This window comes from Vicugna pacos, chromosome 12 (genome assembly GCF_048564905.1).
Source record: "Vicugna pacos chromosome 12, VicPac4, whole genome shotgun sequence".
Lineage (NCBI taxonomy): Eukaryota > Metazoa > Chordata > Mammalia > Artiodactyla > Camelidae > Vicugna > Vicugna pacos.
Window position 1 is genome coordinate 36,382,059 of NC_132998.1, and position 27,757 is coordinate 36,409,815.

Genomic DNA, 27,757 nt, shown 5'->3' on the forward strand with positions numbered 1-27,757 from the left:
GCTGTCATACCACCTCACCCTCACATCAATTCCTTCAACCTTTCCTCCCAAGAGAGGCAACAGGTTCTAACGCAGCACTATCCAATAATGCAAGCCACACAAGTAATTTCAAATTTTCTAGTGACCTAGCAGCCACATTTAAAAAAAGAAAAATGAGGTGAAATTAATTTTAATAATATATTTAGGCAACCCAATATACCAAAAATATTATTTTGCAGATACTCAAAATAATTATGAAATATTTTACACTATTTTTTGAACTAAGTCTTTGGAATCCAGTATGCATTTTCCACTTCAGGACACACAATTTGGAGCAGTCACATTATGCCTGTTCAATGGCCACATGTGGTTGAGGCCGCCGTATAGGATAGGGTGGGTCTGATGGAGGAACAGGTGCTATTTTCCGTAGATGGACAAGTACTGTTTGGTTAATCAGATAAATTGTCAAAATATCATAGGGCCAAGTTTCTTGACCTAGAGCACTGCACAGACCTCTTTTAAAGGAGTGGGAAGGGGAATTAGCTCTCATGGACCTCTAAGACTAAAGTCCTTGAACTTCCAAGGTCAATGTTCCCCAACTGAGAAACTGTGTTCTAAAGTGGCTTTTTCCCCCTGGCTTATCTTCAAAATAATAACATGAAAGAAAAAAAAAAAGGATTCTATGGCATACAGTATTTGAGGAGCTCAGATCCCAGTCTGAAAACACCCCAGGAACAAAATCATGAGGTCTTTATTCTCATCTCGATTCTGACACCAAACTAAGTGGTGACCTGAAAAAAACTCATTTATTTTTCCAGGCCTCTTTTCTCTGAGGGTGCCCCACTTTCCCCCAAACAACAGTGTGCTAAACATTCACAAACCATCCTTTTAACAGTCTATTCTAGAACTCTGCCTACAAGTAGCATAAAGCCCCCTCTTGGCCTATGGTTTTTGAACCCACATTCCTCACTATTGAAAATCAGGATTGCATTCACCTAACCTTCATAATTCTGACATCTTTACACTCTTCAAAATTCCATAAAAGTAAAACAATAATTAATTATCCCCAAGTTCTTTCAGTGTCCTGGAATACAATTCTTCTGGATCAGAAATCTTACACTCATTTTGAGCAACTAAATGATCTCTTACAAGCCACTCAACTTTCTTAAGCTTTAATTTCTTGTTACCACAGATTTTACTGGCCTGTTCAGGATGACCATTCTGCCTATACACTTATTTATAAGTACATGTTGAAGATCTACTGTAGATGCCAACATGATGGGAATACAGATAGGACAAGAATAAGACAGCACAATTTCTCTGAGCTTCTGCAAGAACACAGCAGCCAGAGCTGGAAATCTAGTGATGGATGAAAGACAATCAACAAGCAAATAAATAAGCAGGACAGCTTCAGGTAGTGAAGAGTGATATAATAATACACCTAACGTTTGACAGCATATCATGCCAGATACCCTTTTAAATATTAACTAATTTAATCCTCATAACTCTATGAAGTATGTTCTATTATTATCAACCCCATGTTCAATGTGGGAAAATTGAGAAATAGGTTCAGTGTTAGAAAAAACAGAACAGAAAAACTGTGAGGGAGAGTGCCTGGTCTACTGCTAGTCTGGGAGTCAGGACAGGTCTCTCTGAGGTCATCTGGACCCAGCCTTAAATGAAAAGACAGTCATGCAGGGATTGAGGGGAAGAGTGTTCCAGAGAGAGAGGGGACAGCAGGTGCAAAGGCCCTAAGATGGGATGAACCTGTGGGGCTCCAGAGACAGAAAAATAAAATGTATCTGAAACATAAAGAGGAAGCGAAGAGTGCTAGGAGGGGAAGTTGAAGAGGTGGGAACAGGAGCCAATTTATGATGTCTCTGTATTTTCTTATAAGTACAATGGAAACCCACTGGAGTATTTTAAGCTGGAGAATAACATGATCTGATTTACATTTTTTAAAGATCTCTGGTTGCTGTGTGGGAAATGAATTGGAGGAAGCAAGAACGGAATCAGAGAAACCAGTTAGGACAGAGAAGATGGAAGCCAAATGGCAGTTGAGTAATTCAAGTTTCCCTCCTCCATTTGTTAACATTATGACATCAGGCCAGAGCAACGGGCTTGTTTCCTTTGCTTTGTAGCCTATGCTCACCTACCCTGCTGCTGGAGTCACTTGCTCTAGGTTACACTGAGAACCAGAGGACGAGTCCAGGACTACCCTTCAGATCTTTTGGCTTCTGATTCCAACCTCCACTCAAACTAAGAGAACAGGTACAACACAATACAAATGGCAAGAGAGTGGAAAACAAGGGCAACACAGACCATGATCATCTTCAGCTGCTACTCAATTATGCCCAGAATGTTCACAGCACTTCTCTCTATAAACAATTCAAAACCAAAGGGTTCAAATAATACTCAGAGGCCTGGGACTTACTAATAACATCCTACTTCTCATTGAAAAGATAATGCTAATAAATATCTAAGCATGCTAATGTGCATTGTCTGTGAACACTGCCATTAACAATTCCTCCCATCCCAATGACTAGATGGAGCACAAAGGATTTTTAGGGCAATTAAATTATTCTGTATGATACTATAGTGGTGGCTACATGTCATTATGCATTTGTCAAAACCCATAGAATGTACAACATTAAGACTGAACCCTAATGTAAACTATGGACTTTGGTTGATAATGTGTCCATGTTGGTTCATCGATTGTACCAAAGGTGCCACACTGATGAAGGATGTTGAGGGTAGGGGAGTATATATGTATGAGTGGGAAGGGCTATGTGCAAACTCTCTGTATTTTCTGCTCAGTTCTGCTATAAACCTGAAACTGCTCTAAAAAATAGTCTGTTAATAAAAAAAGAAAAAAATTCCTCCCATCCCTGTATATGCATGCTACCCATCACATCAAGAAATAGAGTTTACTTCTCCTCCCTCTGAATTTGGGCTGGCCTATGACTCACTTTGAGGAACAAAATGTGATGGAAGTGATGCTGTGCCAGTTCCAGATCTAGGGCTCAAGAAAAGAGGCAGCTTCCACATTCACACACACTTGGAAACCAGCCACCAAGCCATAAGGAGGCCAGTCTAGATACCGGAAGAAATGAGGCCTCACTGAGGAAAACAAAGGTGTTCCTGTCTACAGCCAATACATAACATGTGAGTAAGCTGCCTTGGCCATTTCAGTCCCACTCAAGTTCTGAAACCAAACGGATGTGCTGTATTGATGACACTAGCCACTATCACGCGGAACAAAACAACCACTCATGTGAACCTGGCCAACCCACAAAATTGTGAGAAATAATAAACTGTTGCTATTTTAAGCCACTACATTTTAGGGCCGCATGCTGTATTCAGTAAGAGATAACTGAAATAAAATGTGTACACTCTTGATTCTACAGGCCCTTCACAAATCATGAATGCAATCTAAGGAAGCTAAACAGATCAAATCAACCAGAAAAATCCATGGATGAAGAAACCGCATTATTGCTTCATTTCCTTGGGAATTTAGCGTTGCCTCTCCTGATTTCTTGGCATATCTATTCGCTTCACTTTAGAAGCTAAAGTACTCTGACTTCTCATATCCAATTAAATTTAACACCTTTTTATGAAGACTCTCTTATGTACTATATGGATAAATAAAAGATGAACTAGACCCAGGCTCTGGTCTCTAAGGGTTTACATTCAAATGAAAGACATACATGTACTCAAATACTTCCAACTGAAGTAGACTGTCTTTATGTGATAATCAAATCATGTAAATATTAAGTACAATGGAGGAAATGGACCATTTGTGTGGAATTTCAATAGGTCAAGACAAAATACAGGATATTCCAGACAGAAATATGAACAGGAGTAAAGACAAAGAAGTGGTATAAAACAGAGTATTTTTCAAGAATGGCAAGTTCTCCTACAACTGCGACCAAGTATGACCCAGCCATTCTAGTCCAAATGAATCACTCCCTATGAAAGCGCTATTATAGTCTTTATCACACAGAGCTAAGAAGAGGGTGGTATGAAGGAATCAAGTTTGTAAAATGAGGACCCCTGATGTCAGGGTATTGAAACAGATGATCTATGAATGTATCATGTATACTTTCGTTTCTCTTTCATTCTACCTCACAGGCAGCCAACACCACCATCTGTCCTCTACTTTGCTAAATCCTTCCCTTGTTTCAAGGTTCTACATTTACTTACTCATTTATTCATTCAACCATTTTTTATTGGGCACCAGCTATTTGTCAGACACTGTTCTAGATGTTGCCTATACAATAATGAACGAGGTGGACGATGGCCCAGCCCTAATGGAGATGCAGCAATGAAGGGTAGAGAGTAGACAGGGGGTTAGTCAGGGAAGGCTTGAGGAGAGCACGTCTGACCAGAACTGATTGGAGTGAGAAAGGAAGTCAGGGGAATATCTGGGGAAAGAGTATTCCAGACAGAGGAGTGAACAAATGCAAAGGTCCTGAAATGTCTGCATATTCAAGGAAGAAGGCCGGTGAGTGAGGAAAAGAGGAAGAAAAGGAGATGAGAGGAAGCAGGGATCCAGGTCACATAGGGACTCGCAGGTAATGGCCGACACTTTGGATTTCATGCTTTCAGTGTGATGGGGAGCCTGTGTCCTTACACCCTTCCCCAACCCCAACAGCCTCTACTGATCACTTCTCCTTCTTGTGCACATATCACCTGTACTTTTGTTTGCAACTCAGTCTAGATTCCATGGATTTCACCTCTTATGCATCAGTCCTATTTTCTCAACTATGTCTCAAGGGCAAGATTTCTGTCATATTCTTCCCTGCATTCCCAGGGCCTGGCACCCGGTGGTGCTCAACACATCACTTTGGAAGGTGATAATGATGATGTAATCCCTTAGAGTCATTTCCAGCTGTAAGATCTATGATTCCTTTGAACTCTCTTGACAAACTAGTTTGCACAATGACTCAGAGGACTGACATCTTCCTAGATATTATGAGATTACAGTCATGCCACTTTTAGAGCTTATATCCATAAAATGACTGGGATGAATTACATCAGAGTTTTGTTTAAATGAAGACTGCACCACTTGGAATAGGGTCCCAATACATGGAACTACTTATTAGTATTTGTACTTTAAGCCACTTGAACCTTAGGAGAGGCATAAATTGCTATTAAAGAAATGCTATCCTGATGTGACCCCAACATCAGCCACTAAACATGGCTTCAAATTCTTTGCTTCTTCTCCCATTGAAAAGTGGAGGATAATTCCCCTCTTTGAGTCTGGGTTGGTCTTAGCGACTTACTTGACAAATAAAATGCAGAGGAAGTGGTATTTTGGGACTTATGTGGCTAAGTCGTAAGAAGCCTTGAACATTAAAGTTTCCACTCACACTTTTCGGGAAAGCTCCCTCTAAAAACCTAGCTGCCATTCTGGGAGTAACCCAAGCACATGAAGAACCACACTGCAGTGCTCAGACCAAGAGCCCTAGCTGAGCCTCCTGCCAAAAGCTAGCATCAACTCTCAGGCCTCCCAGCCCAGGCACCAGACATCTTAGAAGCAGATCCTCCAGCCCTAGTCACTTCAACTGACAGCATACAGATCAGAGACAAACCACTCAGCTGAACCCTTTCTGAATCCCCAACCTGCAAACTAAAATGGTTGTTTGAATCAGCCAAGTTTGGAGGTAGTTTGTTCCACAGCAATAGATTTTTTTTTTATATATTAAAAAAAAAACAAACAAGAATCATCATGGAACATCACTACTCACAGAGTGCCTCTCCCCCTATCATTAAAAAAAATGACAGATACACACAGTCCAAGGTCTGTCCTATATCCAATGACTGCTCTGCTCAGAGATTCAATTCATAGGACATGAGGAAGACAAATTAGGTGACTTTGAACGAGTACCCTGAATCAATCTCACTAATAAGATTGCAGGCCAACAAAAGTCACCTGAAAGTTATCCAGTGCAAAAGCCATAACATACATTTGGATTATACAGGTCACAGAACTATGCTTTTGGGCAAATTACACATATTACAAATTCACTCAGTCATCCTGCAGATAAGAAAACAATTTATTACACCACTTAAAAAGCATGGATGAGATTTAAAACAGGAATGGAAAGTACAATTCTATCATAAAGAAAAAAAGATCCAACTTCTAAGCAATGATTGCATGCAATACTGAGAATTTGTGAAAATTACTCTCAGTCAGATGCTACCAGAATAGACAACATTCAATTGCAAATGGTCCTCTCCTTTAAAACATCCTTTCATTTGTACAAAAAAGTTCTATTATGAAAACAAAAGCTCCTCAAAAAGGAGCATGCATTTTTACTCCCATCAGTATGAATATCACTTCTCCCCAAAAGCAGTCATTTCAGATCCTGTAAGTGAGAGGCTTCTGGGAAAGCAGCCTGCTCATTTAATACCTCTCAGACTCCTCCCTCTCCCCCACTACCTTCTTCAGGTCGTGTTTGGCTCTCCAAAACAATATAGAACCATTAAGAGGACCTAAGGAGGGGGCAGGGGGTATCACTAAAAGAACAAATTTTGGTAGTAAATGATTCAGAGCATCAATTTTTCACATAAATTACTACTTTGAAATATGTAATCATATTCCATCACTCACATTTTTCATAATATAAATTCACACTCACCATTAATACACACCATTTTAAAAAATCAACAGAAGAAAATGACTTCTCAAGTAAACACCCTATAAGCTATAGGCATAACAATGTGAAAACGGCAAAATGCTTTTAAGATATCATCTTCCATATTTATATGCACATATTTTCTTGGAAATTAATTCATTTGCAATAACAACAATAAAATCATAACAAAAGGAACCAAGATGTCAATATTTACATCACTGGAAGCAATATGGGTGCATACATTTTTCAAAAGAGAACTCCAGAATTTAATTAGAGAAAATGTATTAACCTTTGATAAGAATATTTAATGAAAGACTAACGATTTCTCTCAGAAACTACTCCTTCAGCAGGAGTAAATCATTAACTCAGCATAACACATGTCTGAAAACATGCATTTATATTCCTACACTGCGCTACATTTCTAAAACTGCTTAAAAGGCACAAGTGGCTGGTAACACCATCAAAAGTAAATATAGTGACATTTAGGTTATGTGGCTCTGACAATAAAATGAAAGTTAAACAGGAATTTAAAAAATGAAGCAGAAGACATAAATTGTATTTTTTTCACTTAAATCAGACCATGAGCAGCTCCGTGTCTCCTAGCTCTGGGAGCCATTACTTACATGTTAAACTCAAAAGAAAAGGGATATGTTCGCCTAAATTAAATAATAAAAGCAAGTCTGGCCAAATGTCAAACCACACGGTACTAAGTTTCTTGCACATTCTGTATGAAAACAATGGTCTTCTCTATTGCAAAAGCTTAGCTGATGGGGGATACGAACAAAGTAGTTCACCTTTACCACTTCAAAGCTCTAAGGTGTTCTGTCTGACATGTTCAGGCAGACACCTGTCACCAGAGTACAGAGACCTTATCCTTCCCATCTAAAATGATCCTGCCTCAGGAAAAGATCTGTTAGTAATACATGGGTACATAAAAGGAAATCTGTAGTATATAGGAATTTAATCATAATGTTCTTAAGAGTCCTAAATATGGAAAAATTTAATAATCTTAAACATCAAATTATTTCATTAGATTAAGTGATTTTTTTCAATTTCATAAACCTTTGTGATTACCTGGTGCATGAATGCATCTACTCAAAAAATAATTATTGATGTCTTCTATGGTACTGTCCTAGTTTCTGGGATGCAGGGAGAACCAGACAGTTTCAGAAGCCTTACTACTCAAGCAGCTTACAGTCTAAGGAAGAGTAACTCACTAGTCAAGTAGAAACAAGTCCAATCAAGTGCAGAAGATAGTTTCAGATTATGTTAAATGCTACAGAGTCTATAAACAGGATGATATGAAGGAAAGTGACTTGGGAGGTGTCTAATTTGGACAGACCAGGTAGGTGTCACTGAAGAGGCCAGATATCTAAATTACTAGAAGGAGCTAATTATCAGAGCAAAACTAGGAGCAGGGCACACCCGACTGAGGGAAGAGCTGGACAAAGGTCACAAGTAGGCCTGCTGCGGCTGACCCAAGAGGTAACGGAGGCCTGTGTGGCTGGAGCACAGTGAGAGGGAGGGAGAATATGGGTGGGGTGGGAACAGCCGATCACAGGGGCCCCGTGGCACTGGTGAGGAGCTCCGATTGTATTCTTGGGGCAATGGGAAGCCACTGGAGAGGGGTTATGCAGAGGCATAACATAATCTGGTTTGTATTTTTGAAAGATAGTTCTGGCTGCTGCGTTGATAATGGATTGTACAGGGAATACATGTGGAGGCCATTGCAGTAATCTTGGCAAAGGAAGATTAGTAGACAGATTTGGGGAGTATTTCAGAAGGCTTGCTAATGAAGTAGATGTTGGGGAGGAGGGTTAGTGCAGCAAAAGATGAGAGCAAGGATAAATCCTAGGTTTGGGCGGGAACCACAAGAAGTCAAGATTTCTGTTTAGTTTAGCTCCCTCATTTCTTCCCCAGTTGGAAAGCTGCAATGAGAATCTGACCTTCTACTTCCTAATCCAGAAGTCTTTTAATTAAGAGTATTACATTGAGATTTCCAGATTAATAATTTCATGTTTTGCTATTTTGCCACTAATTATTCACACAAAGGCTGATTTCAAGATAAGTGTGCATTAAAAATCAAAAGTATACACAAATTTATCCATGTGACAGAACTTCATAGAGCTACACATACATACACATTATAGACACACACACACACACAAACACACACACACACAGAGTACCTGTAAAAACTATCCCAATAAGGTCTGTATTTGAGTTAATAGAATTGAATCAATGTCAATTTCTTGGTTTTGACAACGAACCCTGGCTATGTAAGATATCTTTGTTGACGGGAACTGAGTGAAGGGTACCTGGGAACTGTTTGTAGTATTTTGTCTTAAATTATTTCAAAGTAAAAATTTTATTTTTAAAATCTTGTCTAAGAACACAGAACTAGTAGGAAACAGGCAATATTTTGAGCCTAGATCAACTGATTTCTAGTTCTTTTGACTATATTCTCAATTACTCAATTATTCTTTAAATTAAAAGATCTTTAGGGGGGAAAAAAGCAATACTTAGTTGGCACCTGTTTTCTCACTTTGGTAGGGAAGGAAATTTTTTTTTCCTCCTTCCTCTCTAGGTTCTGTGGCTGGTCTAATAATTAAATTGACCTGAGACGGATTAACAGGAGAAAAAGCAATTTCATTTCATATGTACCAGAGCCCCATAAAAATGTGAGACCCAAGGGTGAACAGGGAGACTGAGGCTCATACACCATCCTCAGCTAAGGAATTGGACAGGAGTCTGGGGCTTCAAAGGGGAGGACAGTAATTCACACGACAAGAAGAAGATCAGGTATTTGGTAATTAGATATTTGTTCTTCCATACAGATAGGTCATTCAGATAAAAAGTTCTCTCTGGTAACAGCTCACTGTCTGGGCCAGGCCCCCTTTCTAAATTCTTTTAGACAGTTAAGGGAGAGGTAAAAGTTCTTCGTGAGTCTGCTGGGTCTTGACTGCCTTCAGCTCAAAACCATCTACATGTCAAAGTGGCACACTGGGGTGGCTGATTCTGCTTGCCTTCACTTTCTAAAGAGAAACTGTCTTTTAGTCACTTTTGAAGGTAGTAAGATTCTTGGGCTGCTTTTGCTTCTCCTGCCCTCAAGAACACAGTCAGCCCAAAGCAACCTTGGAGCCAATATTTGCATTTAGCTGGCTCTGGAGTCTACAGCAGGTGTGAAATGCTGTTCTAAAACAATTTAAATGTCTATGCTTTCCTTTCCTGAGTGAGTTGAACAAAACAACGAAAATGATTTAAGCCATTTGTGGAATGAACCAGAATGGAGCTTACCAATCCTGAATGGCCCAGAGTGCGGGAAAACCTGTGGCCTTGGGTTGGGTGATTTTATCCTATTTGTCCAGGGCCACTGCTCCCAGAGCCCTGCAGAGAACCATCAATAATGTCAAAGACCAACAGCTCCCATTCACAGGCTACCATAGCACCTGTCGGGTGCACTGGCCTGAAAAGAGCTGTGGCTTTTCTGTTTGCTTGTTTGTTTTGTAGGGTGTCAAGGAAGTGTGGAAGGAATGGTGGGACAGTGTGAACAAGACTCTAGGAAATCTGGTGGCAAGAAGACCCTGAAAATAAGCCAAGAACAGGTGGAGATGCTTCCCCCTCACAAGGAAAACTGGAGAGTCATGTCAGGTAGAGCCACAGTCAGGCACCACCTGGAATGTGGGATTCTCAATTCCCTCAAAGCCTACACCAACAGGACCTAGCAGGAGCAGCAACCTGAAGACAACCCAGGATGGATTTTCTTAGTTAAGATGAGAAATGGAATGAAAGTCTCTAATCTCAACTAAAATCTGGGGAAATATGCAAGAAGGGAGCAGTTAATGAACAGTCAGCCCTGGAAGATGGGAATTGGAGTGATGTTTTTCTCTCTCTCTAGGGCAATTTTCTCACACTCAAGGCTCCATTGGTATTTCTTTGTAGGCTGCTGTTAAATGTTCAGAATTTCACGTGCATATAACCTCTCTCTTGCCATACAGACTATAGACTCCTTACTCTACCTTCTATTTCTGACGAAATCTTTTTAATGCCTTTTGGAGCCCCCAGCACTCTGAGAACACTCTAAATGTACTGTTAATAAATGCCTTGGGGGTTGAGAAACCTAATACAGCCACTCTTCTGAATAACAGAAATAGCACAATGACTATCTTGCGGAATGGGGAATGGGAAGAAATTCTTACCCTTGCTTGGCATTACTTGTCAAGAGGCTTGAGTTTCAATGATAATTAATTTCCTACAAAGGAGATGAAAACAAAGACAAGGTGGGGGGATTGCAAAAATACACAAAATACCTAATGAATGGGAACAAAAGGCAAATGATCATGACCACAAACCTTGCTCAACTCTTTGTATTTAAATGCTAATATTATCTCATTGTCCCAATACTTAAAAACCTTGAGACTAAACCATGACTGAGTATACAGGATAAACTGAAATTTAATCCTTGTGTGAAGGTGCAGAGCACAAAGGAGTTTTCATCTGTTTGGTTTACCTAATTCTTTTTCTTTTATGTACAATTTTAGAAATGAAAGGAAAGGCTCAATGGCCCTGGTATGACAAATCTCTTCTGGCAAAATTTAATTCAACAGAAATGGCAAAGATAATGACATACTTTCACAGGAAAAGTTTGCCCTAAAGAAAGGCCTCTCCAGTTTTGACTCTCAAAACAATTTTAGAACAAGCATTAGCTTTAATCCAGCCCTCCAGTAAGCACCGAGGAAAGAAAAGTAAACAAAGCTGATTCCTGTCATGCAAAGCTATTTTCCGGCTTTTCTCCCTCTTTATTCGAAGAATGGATAGAACTTCTCTATGAAGGCCCAAAGAATAAATGCTTTTTAGGCTTCATGGGCCACAGGGTCTCTGCTGCAACTACTCAGCTCTGCCGGCATGGTGTGAAAGCAGCCACAGATGACATGTAAACAAATGAGCATGGCTGTGTTCCAATAAAACTTTATTTACAGACACTAAATTTGAATTTCATATAATTTTCACATGTCATAAAATATTATTGTGTTGTTGTTGTTGTTGTTGTTGTTGTTGTCGTTTAATTCTTTAAAAATGGAGAAACCATTCCTAGCTCACAGGCCATGCAAAACACGTAGAGGACCGAATTTGGCTCACAAGCATTTGACCAAAGGCAAGGTGGCAACAAAAAGCCAAAATGATCTTAGAAAGTGTTCAGCTTGTTTCTCAAAGGAGTAGGCTGCTGGGGAAGGAAAGAAGAAGGGAGCAGAAGGTGAATAAAAGAGGAAGAAGGGATGCCCATGAGAAATTAGAAGACTGCAGCCTTAGGGAGAAGAACCCAAGCAGAAGACGTGAAAGCTGGGGGGAAGGAGGGTAGTGGGTGTGGGTAACAGAAAGAAGTAGGAGGCCAAATCTCTAGGGCATTTGCAGGAAGTGAAAGTGCAAATGGGAGGCCAGCTAATGACTAGCCCAGGGGATGGACAGTAGATTAAACTGTAAGGAAGGTGAACATCATAAACATGCAGGTTAATAAAGGAACCCAGAACTTAAGAACCAAGGGTACTTACTATGTGCATAAAATTATCCTCTGAGCAGGTAGGGCAGTTCTGCTGTCAGAAGTCTACCGGGGTGTGTGCATGTTGGAGGGGGTGATTTTCATTTTGCTTTTATTTTGTACAGCGTTTCTAGGAATATCAGTTCAAAGGGGCCAATTCTGAAAGCCTTAAGTCTGCAGTCTTTGAATTCCCCTCATCTTTAAAATGATTTGATTTGACACTGGGCAGAGCTGGGCTTCCAGGGTTCTGACTGCTGTACCCACAACTATGCCTGACCTGTACCTCCCCAAAGGGAATTTTCAGCAGTGAAGAAGTTAATGAACACCCTCCCATGTGAGATTGTATTATTACAACAGTTACTAATAATGCTGATAAAACGGATTAATACCCAGACAGATAGGTCAGAACTTATGCTGCACAGAGACCAGAACAAACTCTGTTTTAAGTTTGGTAAAATAAATGGCTAATGGCTGATATTCAGCAAACACTAAATAGAGACCGCTAGGAAATGCCAAAGAATCACTTTCATCAAGGGTCAAGGACTAAAGACCTATTACCTGCTGACTAGCCAGGAAAAGCTGAAAAATAAGATAAAGTTAAAAAAAAAAAGCAATAATAGTGTTATGAGTTGAATTGTCTCCCCAAAATTTGTATGTTGAAGCCCTAAGCCCCCTAGGATTGTGATTGTATTTGGAGTCTGTAAAGAAGCAATCAAGTTACTTTATTTATTCATTTAGGAGGAGGTACTGGGGACTGAACCCAGGACCTTGTGCATGCTTAGTATGCACTCTACCACTTGAGCTATATACCCTTCCCCCCAAAAGCAATCAAGTTAAAATAAGACCATTAGGGTGGCCCTAATCCAACCTGACAGGTATCCTTGTAAAAGGAGGAAATTAGGACACATGGAGAGACACCATGGATGCACACACAGAGGGATGACCATGTGAAGAGGCAGCAGGAGGGTGGTCATCTGCAAGCCAAGGAGGCCTCAGAAGAAACCAAACCCACCAACAGCTTGATCTTGGACTTTCAGCCTGCAGAAACGTGAGAAATAAATTTCTGTTGTTTAAACTACCTAGTCTGGGCATTTTGTTATGTCAACTCTAGCAAACAAATACAAATAGTTACGATGCCTAGAGATTAAGAGGAAGGTGAGGGGAACAAATAAGGCCACCACAGATTCACTCAACCAACATTCACTGGCCCCACAAGGTATAGAGCAATGTGCTAGGTTCTGAGTGTATAAGGATGAAAAACTAAGTTCTTGCCCTCATTGAACTCATAGTCAGCTTGAGGACAAAATTCTAACATAGGATGGTTGTGCCACCACAGAAATACACCCCAAGTGCTTTGGAACCCCGAAAAGGAGTTTCTCAGCCAACCAGGAAGGGGTTTCTTCAAGAAAGAGATGATGTCCGGACTAAGTGTTTCAAGCAATCAATCGATCAATCAAAACAAAAACCTCTCTTTCTTCTGATTGTTTGAGTAGTAGAATATATAGGAATATATTTTTGAACTGGAGAAAATAAATATCATTGAGGAAAAGAAGGGATTCTGATGTGTGAGATAAGGGGTTGTATTTTGGCCACATTGAGTTAAGGTACAGAGTGCCGACCTGCAGCTATCCAGTCGTGCTGGAGACAGATTTAGAAGCAGTTCTCTTTGAGATGGTCATGAAGTCAGAGGTACAGATGGGCTTTGCCCAAGAAGAATGGTGCCAGTGAGAAGATAAGAAGGATTTGGCAGAACTCGGGTGAAGACGAGCATTTAACAGGTAAACAGAGTAAGAAGCTTAGAAATAGTAAATGACGATACAGGAGGAAAACCATGACATTTACTGGGCTCACAATAAGTGCCCAATAAATGTGAGTCACTATTAGATTAAATTCAACAGACATAGCCTGTACATCAACCATACCCCCTGTGTATCCAGTCTTGGTGCATTTCAGTAACTGCAAACCAGAAACCTGGGCATCATCCCAGAATCCTCTTTCTTCCTCAGCCTAGAGTCCAGTCAGGCAATGAGTCCTTCCAACCCAGTGCTTCTCAATCTTGTTTTCATTATTCTTTCCCTAAGACTTTTAAGACATTTTTTCCTAACTGCATCCCTCCCATGAAATTTTAACACCATGGATAACTGGGTATCTATTTATTACCATGGCCCTTTTGAAGACCACAAGCCACGGTTAATAGCTAAGATTTTTTTATACCCTGCCTCAACCAGTTTTTGCCCCCTTGGGACCATTTCCTCCCATTGAGAGCCTATGTACTAGTCCTTCCTCTTATACCCCTCTCAAGCCTATTTTCCTTTTCCCGATCCTCAGTGCCAGTGCCTTGTCCTCTGGACAATTTTCACCTGGATATTCCAGCAGCTTTCTAACTGTGCCCCCTAACCATATGCCACCAGAGTGGGCTTTCTACATGCAAGTCTGTTCATGTCAATCCTTTTATCAGAATTCATCAGTTATCCTCCACCCCCTGTTGGACTTTTACGTGGCACTCAAGGCCCCTGCTGAGCAGTCCTGGGCCTGAAACCCGTCTTGGCTGTCACCACCTCATCCCTCCCCACTAGGCACCAGGCGCACACAAGGTACAGCCATCGCCCCTGGGCCTTGGCACCTTTTGTTACCTCTGCCCAGAATGCCCTTTCCCTTAGCCTGCCTAGTGAACTCCTACCTACCCTTCAACACTCAACATAATAAAGTATACATGCACCCTTTAAAGCCGCCCCCAATTCTGTTTTACTGTAGGCTCAGTAGGAATGCCACTGTCCCTTTCACCTATCTCTGTGTCACAACTCTTCAGTTACCTCTGATGATAACAACAACTAACATTCAACTCACGTTCACTGAACGTTTAATACATGCCAGGCTCTGTTCTAAGCACTATACATGTATCATCTCATTTGTCTGAAGCACCTTGAGGGCAGGGATTATATCTTAATTTCTGTACTGTTTAACTCCTGGAACATACCAGATATTCAATAAATGCTTGCTGAAATAATGCAGGAAACAAAGTTTTGGAGTTTCTCTTACCTGCTCTTTTCTCTGACTTGCACAGCCCCTCCTACAATGGTTTATGGTACTTACCCTGGTAATAAGGAGTCAGCGGGGATGGGACATGACTATTCTGCCAAAGGTTTTAACAGTTTCTTCTAAACACACGCAATGATTTACTGAAAAAAGTTATTAGGAATGCCTTCCCAAGTACAAGAGGGGAAAAATCTAATCTACAATCCAGAACACTCACATATTTACAAATCTGGTCAATTTGAAGGATATAAATATATCTTAAAATGCCATAGGCAAAGAGTCTAACAGTTTGGGAAAAACAATGAAAAGATTTAGAAATATAATATTTAAAAGCATACAAACAAGAGACTGAAAAAAATCAGGTTATATAATAACCTAGTGAACCACTTTGAAATAAAATACTCACAAAAAGATAAACAGAAAAATACTTTAAACAGTAGAGTGAAAACTCCTCCTCATAGTTCCTTAAGGGTCATTGGAGAAGGTCATTTAAGTCCAGCGCTCCCCTCTCCCACCCTCTGCTAACTGAAATAGCAACCAGACTTAATAGTAATTCGAAAAGGCGACTTCAAGTTGATTCAGAAAGTTTTACTTTCTGAAAAAAAAATATTTTTTATACACACACATATAATCTGAATTTTATCCTTTATTTGGCATCACATGACTTTAAGCGTTAGTATCAAGTAAATAATAACTTTCTAGGAACAACTAGAGTTCAGAAAGAAAATTTCTAAACAAAAATCTCCTATGGTAAAAATGCAAATACTGCATTTCACTACCCATTTATTATAAACCGTGGTTATCTCTAGGCAATAAGATTATGTGTAATTTCCATTTTTTTAGTATCTTTCTAGAACCTTTTTTTAAACAAGAAATATGTGTTGCTTTTATATTCAGAAAAGAAAAAGAGCTATTTTCACTTTTAAAAATGTATTTTTTGTTGTTTAACAACATTAAATAACAACATTTGTTATTAATTTACAAGTCACTTGCCTGTATGGCAGCTAATTTTCCACTTACGGTAAGAAATACACATATTTTAAACCACTACCTCTGGTAAGTACTATAAGGCCCCAAAATGATCAGACACATCTCCCAAGGAAATGTGAGGTCTCTACTCCTCTCTTCGAATCTGAGCTTTGGGGACAGCCTAACTGAAACAACACAGTGAAAGTTAATGCTTTGCCAGTGTTGGGATCCAGGACCTAAGAATCCAGCAGCTTCCACTTCCTACCTTTTGAAACTCAACCACCATACTGTGAGGAAACCCCAGCCACCTACAGAAAGGCCTATGTGGAGAGAAACCAACAAGCAGCACCAATTCACCAGAAATGTGAATTTCCCACCCATCTGGGAAGTGGTTCCTCCAGCCCCAGTTAAACGACCCCAACTAGCACCAAGAGGAGCAGAAATGAGCTGTCCCTTCTGAGGCCCACCCATATTACACATTCATAAGTAAAATGCATGACTACTATTTTAAACCAGTAAGTTTTGGAGTAGCTTGTTACACAACAAAAGATAAGCAGAATATCATGTTTTATGTATTTGCCTTCACCTTTTCCCAATTACAACTTAAACTCTGAGGGTATGACTCTGCCTGTACATTCATCTTTATAGTCATTCCTTCATTCATTCAATAAACATGTGAGGATAAACATGTGTCTAGCACTATACTGGATAGGTTCTGCAGGTACAGAGATAAAAATGGTCTCTACCTTAGAGAACATTATGTTCTATTTGCAAAAAAAGAAAAAAAATAGACAAAGACAATCACAGAGCCTTAGCAGAACAGCCAGCAATGGTAGATACTCAATAAATGTTGCGTAAGGAATGAATGAATAAATCAGGTTCTAAGAATGACATTGGGAATCATGTACTATCATCCTTTTACTGATGAGGTGTGCCAATTAGCAAAGTATTACTTCTTAGCTCTAAATTCACCCTCTTTACCCTGCTTTGTGATACTAGGGCTGGACCCTGTAAACATTTCTCTGTTGTCACATGGTGCAGTGTTAGTTTTCATCAACAGAGAGCCCTGGAGGAATGCTGCAAGACCACTGCACAGGAAGGGTCTTATCATTCTGGTCTGGGATGCTTTATCCCCTCTAAAGTATATTGCCAGTGGCATCTGGGAAACACAACAGTGCTCACTCTCCAGGGAATTTCTCTATCACTCAGCAGTCTGCTTTCTGAGGATCAACTCTGATCCACCGACATTCTTTACCAAGTTTCTCAACCTGGTGGGCTTCCCTTACTGACCAGCTCCAGCCTGTAACCTCTGGCAAGTTCACTGGCCACCGGCAGGCTGCATACTCACTTGGCTGCCACTTTATCTCCAATGAGATCTGAACCTCAGCCTTGGGGGTGGGGAGAGGCTCCTTGCAAGCTCTTAGTGCCTTCATCTTGTATTCTCCTTCAGCCCAGAAAAAGCAGCTTCTTCCACTTGCTGTTCCTGTGTTCCTTAGAGACCTCGTTTACCGTGTTAGTAGTTAACCATTGTTAATTTTTCACTACTGAATAATTCTTTATATTAAATTTTCCTTGTCCAAATTACTGTGTGCTTTTTGTCTCCTAAATGGATCCTGACTGGTGCATGAAGGAATAAAAGGGCTCAAACAAATACAAGAGCCTGAAAAAGCACATTTGCCCATTAACACCATCAAATGACTGATTAAGAATAGAAAGAAATTGAAAGGGAAGAGATAATTTAAAAACTCAACAAAAATTGCTATGTCAATCTCATTCAAAATCTTTGTCTAATCACACTTCTTAGAAAACCTTTTTATCTTCTTTTAATCTCCCATTTGGCAAACTTAAAAAAAAAAAAAAAAAAAGGAAATGTTGGCACAGGTGAGACCCAAGGCAAGAAAGGGTCAGAACAAAAAGGAGCTGTAGCTAGTCCAGGTTGGATAATCTAAGACACGTGACTGCATGAGAACCAAGAACTGGAATTAGAGACAGGACTGCCTAGTGCTCAGTAGCACAAATGGGGGGACCAGACTGGCGATGTTCAAATCTCAGTTCTGCTACAGCTGTGTGACCTTGGGCAATCTGTCTAATGATAATGACAGTACCCACCTCAAAGGTCTATGAGGGACTGAAAGAATCAATATTGTTAAAATGGCCATACTGCCCAAGGCAATCTACAGATTTCATGTGATCCCTATCAAATTATCCAGGACATTTTTCACAGAACTGAAAAAAAAATCCTAAAATTTACGTGGAATCACAAAAGACTCAGAATTGCCAAGGCAATATTGAAGAAAAAGAATGAAGCTGGGGGAATAATCCTCCCAGACTTCAGATAATACTACAGAGTTACAGTAATCAAAACAGCATGATATTGGCATAAAAACAGACATATGGTCAATGGAACAGAATAGAGAGCCCAGAAATAAACCCAAAGACCTACAGTCAATTAATCTTCAACAAAGGAGGCAAGAATATACCATGGAGAAAAGACAGTCTCTTCAGCAAGTGGTGTTGGGAAAACTGTATAGCAGCATATAAATCAATGAAGTTAGAACACTCCCTCACACCATACACAAAAATAAACTCAAAATAGCTTCAAGACTTAAATAAAAGACAAGACACGATAAATCTCCTAGAAAAAAAAAGGCAAAACATTCTCTGACATAAATCTTACCAATGTTCTCCTAGGGCAGTCTACCCAGGCAATAGAAATAAAAGCAAAAATTAACAAATGGGACCTAATGAAACTTAACAAGCTTCTGCACAGCAAAGGAAACCATAAGCAAAACAAAACGACAACCTACGGAATGGGAGAAAATATTTGCAAATGATGTGACTGACAAAGGTTTAATTTCCAGTCTATATAATAAAAACAGCTCATACAACTTAATAAGAACAACAACAAACAACTCAATCTAAAAATGGGCAGAAGACCTAAACAAGTAATTCTCCAGTGAAGACATACAAATGGCCAATAGGCACATGAAAAAATGCTCAATATCACTAATTATCAGAGAAACGCAAATCAAAACTATGATGAGGTATCCAATCACACCAATCAGAATGGCCATCATTCAAAAGTCCACAAACGATAAATGCTGGAGAGGCTGTGGAGAAAAGGGAGCCCTCCTACACTGCTGGTGGGAATGCAGTTTGGTGCAGCCGTTATGGAAAACAGTATGGAGATTCCTCAAAAAACTCAAAATAGACTTACCATACAATCCAGCAATCCCACTTCTGGGTATATATCTGGAAGGTACTCTAATTCGAAAAGACACATGCACCCTCAATGTTCATAACAGCACTATTTACAATAGCCAAGATATGGAAACAACCTAAATGTTCATGGACAGATGACTGGATAAAGAAATTGTGGTATAAATACAATGTAATACTACTCAGAATAATAAAATAATGCCATTTGCAGCAACATGGATGGACCTAGAAATCATCATCCTAAGTGAAGCAAGCCAGAAAGAGAAAGAAAAACACCATATAATATCACTCATATGTGGAATCTAAAAAAAAGAAAATTAGAGTACACTATGAATTCATCTACAAAACAGAAACAGAGTTGCAAACATAGTGAAGAATCTTATGGTTACCAGGGGAAAGGGTGTGGGAAGGGATAAATTTGAGAGTATGAGATTTGCAAATGTTAGCCACTATAAGTAAAACTGGATTTTAAAAAAATGTCTTCTATATAGTATAGGGAACTATATTCAATACCTTATAATAACCCTTAATGAAAATGAATATGAAAATGAATATATGTATGCATATGCATGACTGGGACATTGTGCTGTACACCAGAACCTGACACATTGTAACTGACTGTACTTCAATTAAAAAGAAAAAAGAACCAATACAGGGAAAAAAGGTCTATCAGGATAAAGTGAGTTTATATACGTAAAGTCCTTAGGCTGGTATATAATCTAAATTTTCTTTCTAACCTCCTCTCTTCTTCAACATTCTCAAGCCATTCTTTTCCTCAATGTCTTCTGATTTTGAAAAGGTTGGAGAAGACCTGTCTTGCTCCAAACACTGCTCTCCTGTACTCTTTCTGCCACATCTGGCCTTCAACCTGGGCTTTGCCGACTTAAGATATAGAACATTCTCCCTCCTTAAAGGGCTACCATTTCTTTCCAGGCCCACAAGTATGGAACTATTTTTAAAAAAAGAAAAGAAAAGAAAAGAAAAAGAAAGTGGGAGTGATATAGTATAGAGGACATCTCTTAATCAGCTTTCACCTCTTCCTCTGGGAACTGTCCCTTCCCCACTCCAGTTGACTCTGGTGCCCTAAAGGAAGGGCTCAAAACACCCTAGGCCAGACTCTGAATCTTGAGAAAAGTGGAGGAACTCAGCTACAGATGGTCATCAGTGCCCAGAGATCCCCAGAGTGGTCTCCTTCCTGTCCCTATTGAGCCCTGGAATTTTAGCGATTCCTTCAAAGTCTGAGCAACCCAGTATACATTCGAGAAGTTTCTATTTTTGCTTATGTTTGCAATAGGTCTACTGCTTGAAGTAAAGAGCCCACCTATATATTTGACAGCCTTTAGTTTCCTCATCTGTAACATCTCTGAGGTCCCTTCCGGCTCTGACCTTCTCCAGTTCTAACAACAGTGCAAGTCCCAGCAGATGTGCTCTGCTTGCTCTGTAATTCTCCATAACAACTGCACCATCCCTGCTCGGCTCCCATACGCCTTATGTACAAATGGTGCAGTGGAGAGATGCTTTAAAAGGCTTATATTTAGGTTATAAAACCACAAGCCTCTCGTTTGCCACTTACTACATCTCAGCAGTATTATTTTGGTAACAGCGTCGCCACCCTCTCTGCTATGGTGCTGAGCATAAATAGAACATGAACATTTCCAGGAATTGTCAACTTGGCACTTCTTACAAGGAGTTAAGATGTCTTTTACAACACTAACAAAAATAAAGCCGAAGACTAAAACCTGCCCCAAACTTCTTCTAGAAGTTACATTTCCTTCTCAATTAAAATTTACTGTCTGGAAAAGTACAATGTACTCTTTTTTCCCTCTGGGGAAAAAGTCCTTCAAAGAATCATATTCATATACTCCTTACTGCTAAAACTGTAGAACAAGTATAAACACAGCTGCCTATTAAAATTAAGTAAAGGCAAACATTCCTGCAGCTAGCTACAACAGCAGCCTACAAGTTTGAACTATACCCATGAAAAGAGAAAGCTATCTTGCTAAGCATATGGTTAAACTCCGAGGCCGAGCCACGAGAAAAGCTGGTTATTGGAACTGACGACTTTCGATAGCATGATTTAAGAGCTGCAAAAGTGGGACCTGATTGCAGTATCAGGAGAGCCAACACACTGTCTCCTGATCACAGCCAAGGAGAGTTCGTCTCTTTTTACTCTCAAGGTAGCAAGTTGGGATGGAAGCAACCCAGAGCTCTGTTCCTTGACCCCATATGGCCTCACATTAGACCCTACCCATGCCCCACCACCACAAAAAAAAAAAAAAGGATAAAATGAGAGATAGTGGAGAGAGATACCAACCAGGAGTTAGACTTTGGCCAACAGGCAGGAAAGAAAAAGACAGAAAAGCCCCAGAGGCTGCATGTCTGGCAGAGGCTGGAGTAGGGGGAGGAAGAAGAAGGGGGTTTGCTGGCAAATAAGAGGCTCTGGAGCCCCACAGGTTACCAGAATTAGGGAGGAGAGAAAAATGAACTTTGAGAAAGTGTCTTTACAGGATGTGATTCAGCAGGCTTTGAAGTCAAAGTGCCTAGATTTCAAATTTGGCTTAACTCTGTTATACGACCTTGAGCAAGTGACTTAACATCTCTGTCCGATAAGGGTAATAATACCACCCGCCTCATCAAGTTATTGTCAGGATTAAATGCATTAATAAATGCTAAGGACCTGGAACATAGTGAGTTAAGCCCCCAAGAAATATTATGATTATTATTTTACTACTATTATTTGAGGTTCTTGGTGAGACATAGGAAAAAACTAAGATTCATTTTTAATTACAAATAAAAACTGTGGGAAGGCAGACAAACTGTCTGACCAACCCACAGATGGACAGACTAAGCCAGTCCCAGTCTTCCCAGCTGGCCATTCGTGTCCCTCCTCTCATCCATCTGCAAGCCATCTTCCACTCCCTCTGTAGCTGAGAGCAGCATTCAACTCATTCTCTACTGGAAGGTTCTGTCTCCATTTGGACTTAGCTTGATCTACAGAGTGCACAGTACTGTGGATGGTCTGTAATTACCAAACAATGTGAACTGGCAATGAAAATAATTCCCCCAAATCCAAATTCACCAGATAATTCAAAACCCTCCCATCAGTTTTGTTCTATGAACATGTAGCCTATGTATCCCCAAAGAGCTCTAATGGAGTTTAATGTTGGCAGCAGCGTCACACCTGCATGGAGTCTGAGATTCTAGAACACTGTTAAGCAACAATGTCCAGAGAATTCAAAGAATTAAAAACATTTGTGATTGCAGATTTAAAACAAAACTATCTATCCTTCTATATCTCCATTCCAGCCTCCTCCATCTTCCCGCACCTGAAAACAAGGACAACTCTTTGGGCAAGCACACAGGCTTGGGGAGGCCCACAGTTAGGGAGCAATAAGTGAGAAAGGAGCCATGTGCCTAATATGCTGGTCGGATCTCAAGGTTCTCAACTCTGACTGCACTTTAAAATAGCCTAGGAAAGTGTTTGCGCATGTATATGCGTGTTTTGTGTCTTTAAAACCACTGCCCAGATCCCACCTCCACAGAGTTTGGCATGAACTGGCCTGGGGAGAAGCCTGAGGATAATCAGGGATTTTTTTAAGCCAGAGTTGAAAAACTCTGAACTAAATCAATCCTGATGGTCGATAGGATGATGGATGTAGCAAAGCAACCCATACATCCACAGGAGGAGAAAAAAATTCACAGTGAGAATTTCTAAAAGAAAAGAACATTGAATCCATTTTTTAGAGTGATATGGAGGCATCCCTGCTGGGGAGAGACCTGTCACATGGTTTGCTATTCCTAGAAAGAGCTGTAGTTAACTGCCAACAGATGCATTATTTCATCAGTCCCATAAATACTCGATAAAAGTCTTTTGCTCTTCCTATGTCAGCCTTGTGGGGTGGGGACTGGAGGGACATGGGGAAGGCTTCTGAAAAATGCATTACTGAACCATCAAAATTTCCTTTTAAATCATTAAAATTGGCACTAATAAAAATATTTTAGTAAAATCTCATCCCAGTATACCTCTAAAAGCATTTGAAAATTTTCCTCTTAAAATGAAGAAAAAGGCAATAGTACAATGTTTTAAAAGGCTAATTTCAATGATTAACACTACAACATGATATAATTCCATTTTAAACCCAGTGGGGAGCCAAGATTGCACAGCAAAAGTCCTTAATCCAAAGTGGGGAGGCCTGGATTCCAGTGGTGGCAATAAATTACATTAACTAGCTATGTGATCATGGGCAGGTTTTCTTAATCTTCCTAGCACTCAGTTTTCTCAGAGGAAAAATCAGATGATCTGTGAGTCCCTCCCAGTATAAAAGTCTGGAGTACCAGCATATGTCTCCATTTTGCTGACTTGTTACATTAGCAAATGAATGTGTTTACAATTTAGACAACTTAAAATTAAGTCATTCTGGCAAGTCTGCTAATAAATTTAACCAGTTCCCAGTCACTGTGCATCCACTGAATAAGCAAAACAGTGAAGTAGCTTGAATATGGCATTATCTTCTATCTGAACTAGAGCTGGTGAGATAGGCTGGGACCTGGGACCCTTTACTAGAGTGCTTGCACCTGGACCAACATTTCCTCGAGCAACAGAACACAAAGAACCTATAAAAGACTAAAAATAACTGCATGCATGCACAGTTGGGGCAAACTGTGAACAAGATACCAAAAGGCCAAAAGGTGTCAGGAGCAAAAGTAGGGTACTGCACATGATCCCTGCACATGGCACCACCAAAGGGGTGGGCAGACCACCTAAGCCACCCCTCCAGCCTGACCCACCTATCCACCCCTACCCTCACCCCATTTAAGGGACCAGCTTGCCCTACCACCAGGGAGTAAGCCAGGGCACCTGTTACCTATTTTTGCTCCCTTATGCTGCAGCATGAGTCCTAATAAAATATTGCCTAAATTTCTCATCTGGCCTTTTATCAATTTCTATTGATTAGAGAGTCCAAGAAGTGAGTCCATTAACACTGGAGCCTTCCTCCCCTAACTATACCAGCCAGATGATGGTTCCTACCCCAAAGTCCTTGCTCTTTTAAAATGAGAAAATACATGAAGAGCATCTTCACACTTTTTGCCATATCCTCATACTATTATTATTTTCTTGGTATTTTTCTTTATGTCGACTCACTTTTACTTAAATAAAAGCAATATGTTTTAAAGGAACTTCATAAATAGAAAACAGTTCCTTGCCATAAATGGAAGGAAATCATTAAATGGATACAAGAAAAAGAAAAGCAAAACAACTAAATTCTAACTAAATACTGTTACCCACAGAAGGCTTCAAGCATGAAGAGCCTTTTCTGTCTGTTGAAAATTAGCAAGTGTCAAGAGATGTTACAGAAATACTAGTACCAAATGGAGGCTTTCACTTGGATGTTGTCAGGATTGAAACAGAAAGAAAAAAGAAATAGCTGTCTCACCTCACGATTTAATTATATGCCCACATAGCATCTAAAATCATTTTAAGAACCACCAATATCATAGCGGAGCACACATCTCACATTCTGGGAGGCGCCATGACAAACGGTCAAGACTGGGCCTTTGCTGATCGGAAATGTGATTCATCTCTCTAGAAGGATGGTTATCGTCCCAGAAGGGCCTGGGCTCTAGCCTATCACTGGGGCTTCCACTTGAGTTCCTTTGCGCCGTGGTCCCCTCTGTCTGAAAGCTCTTCCTCCATGTATCCACTCTGTTAAAGAATTCAGATCTCTGCTTAGTGACCTCTCATCAGAGCAGCTTTCTCTGACCACCCCACATCATTTGCTAAGCCCTTCCTTATCCACCACGCACGCTGCTCTTCTCATAGCACTATCACCATCTGATGCATTATTTGTTCATTTGCTGGTTGTCTGTCCCCATCAGATCATAGAATACAGTGAGCTCCAAAGAGCAGGAGCTTTATTTACTACAACATTCCCAGCATCCAATGTCTGGCACATGGCCAAAACTAATATTTGTTCAATGAATGAATGAATGACTCTTCTCAGTTGATCTGAGATCCTTCATGTGTCTCTATTACCTAATGCCTAGAATCCAGTTGGGCCTCAGGAAGTGTATGATAGTCAAAGCAGAAATCTGGGCTCTCTGAGGACTCTGCCCTTACCACAAGGAGGTGTCTTGCTCTGGATGCTGACCCACCATTTCCTCTCCAGGAAACAGGCTGTCACAGAGTGAACTCTACTCAACCTCAGTGGAAGTGCCTAGATAAACCACAAACCTGATGAACTAAGATCAACATTGAACTTATCATACACAGAAAAGGTATGAATTCGTGGTATGATTCAAAACTTCCAGGCTAGAAATCTCTCTAATAAACCTATTACAATACCTAAAATTTTTGCCATCATTACCCAGTAACTTCAGATGCATCTAAGTATATTTCTGGAAGCCAGAATATATCTCAAAACAGTGGCTGATGTGGCTCTGCATGATCACACAAGACCAGCTCCAAAAGGGACCGGCTGAGCCCTGGAGCCTCTGGGTAGAGGGGAAACGGGCCAGCCCTGCATCCTGCTCTAGTGAGTATAGCCATGGAGTCCAGGGCACAGGGTCCAAGGCAAGGCCCAGCTCAAGTTCAGACAAGGTTGTAACAAATGACACCCCCAGGACAGCTACTCCAGCAGGCCAGAATTAAGGCATCTGATGCTAACACAGAAGCCACTGAGCTGCATTTCAAGATATCTGTCCTTCATCCCTGCTGGTGGCTAAGAGAACACAAAGCAGAAATTCAGCCTAGGGAGGAGGGGAAAAAAAAACAACTCCCAAGCCTAAAAAAGATGGGGGTTAAAGGAGGGGTTGCCAAGCTGTTAAGTGGGAATCATGGCAGAGACCCAGTCCCACAGCCGGGGCAACATGGTAGAACATGGAGTCTTCGGGCCCACAAGTCACTCCCACCACGACTTAAGGCTAAGTCCCACCAGCTGGTGAGACTGGGGCTGCTAACAAACCTCCTTTCCAGATCCAAATTAGCTCAGGCACTGGAGCGAGCCTGTCAGCCTAGACAGGGCCCAGGAATAGTGGGAAGCCAGGTAGGCGGGCACATGCTGCCTTTACCCAGACTCAGCACTCTACTCATCTCCAAAATGACCTGCCAGGAGCCCAGAGAGCATTTCCAGCTGATCTAGTGTCTACTACGTGACCTTGGCCAGTCAGGGACACACCGTGAAGCGTTCTTTCCACGGTGCCAAGCTGGATTAAGTCACTTTAACGCCAGAAGTCCTCTTTTAGAATATAAGGGTTCTTATAAGGTGAGAAAAACACAAAATCAATTATCCATTAATATCTTAGGCTTTTTTTTTTTAACAAAGGTAGGGATACCAGTCATCTAGGCAGATTCTGAGAGAATCAAAGGTTTAAAGTGTTTTTTTTGTTTTGCTTTGTGCTATTTTGTTTTGTTTTGGGATTTGCTGGGGGCAGAGTTTATGAGAGTAGAGAGAATCAAGATACAACTTGGTTCTTCTCAAAAAAAATTATGCCCAGAAAATAAATTAAAAGCAACTAAGTAGGATCAATCATCAAATAAGGTCTTTGAGGTAGCTGAGAGTTTACAAGTGAAACACAAAAATTAACCAAACAAGTGAAAGGGAAACCAAGAATCTCTGAGAAGACCAGAACAAGAAAACTTTTTCTAAGATAAAATCAGTTCATTCTTGGAAAAGGATCGACCTCCTGGACAAAGAGAAAGCCACCCCTCCCCATTCATCTTCAAAGCCTCCCAAGAGGGAAGCACCAAACCTATACAAACCGATTAATAACTGCAACCAAAATGAGTAAACCGTCGGAAGAGGTTAATATATACACACACATAGACAAGTACCACACTTTCCTACATTCTAATTCCTCAAAGTTCAAACATGCCTTTACAAAAATTTAAATGGACTATTTAAAAGCTTATTAAAACTACTCAATTACAACACTAGGAAGCACTGGGGTCCTGGGAAAAAGGCCTCTGGGTCCATTCGTATTTTTTACAGGGACATTAAATTGAAGGCATTTCAACTCTGATATTCTCTCCAGGATTTTTTAAAAAACAGATTTCCAATTATAATTAAAATTAAAATACTGCCATCAAATTAACTAATTTAAACACTGAAAGTTTAAGGTCCCAAATAAAAAAAGGCTGTTACCTAACACATCATTTCCTCCACACCTTATATATATAGACATCGCTAAAATTTACGGTGTAATGAATTTTCCGTAACGTGTGGATTTTAAAAGTGATTTTTATGAGATGGAAAACTACCAAGTGAGGAAGGAAATGATAAACTCCAAATTCTGACTTTATCAGTGAGTGGAGTTGGGGGAAAGCTAGGATTGGGGAGGTGCACCAAGGAGTCCTCAAAGGCCATGGTAATATTTTTTA

General features: G+C 40.3%; 1 protein-coding gene and 1 long non-coding RNA gene across 4 annotated transcripts in view; one reads left to right on the forward strand and one right to left on the reverse strand.

The window, feature by feature from the left end:
• CRADD (CASP2 and RIPK1 domain containing adaptor with death domain) overlaps nt 1-27,757 on the reverse strand; it is a 146,655-nt gene that overhangs the window by 115,097 nt on the left and 3,801 nt on the right. The gene's annotated exons all lie outside the window — the stretch shown is intronic.
• LOC140700462 (uncharacterized) lies at nt 2,131-3,645 on the forward strand. The gene is made up of 2 exons (XR_012078856.1): nt 2,131-2,250; nt 3,387-3,645. It is a non-coding gene; the product is annotated as an uncharacterized lncRNA (long non-coding RNA).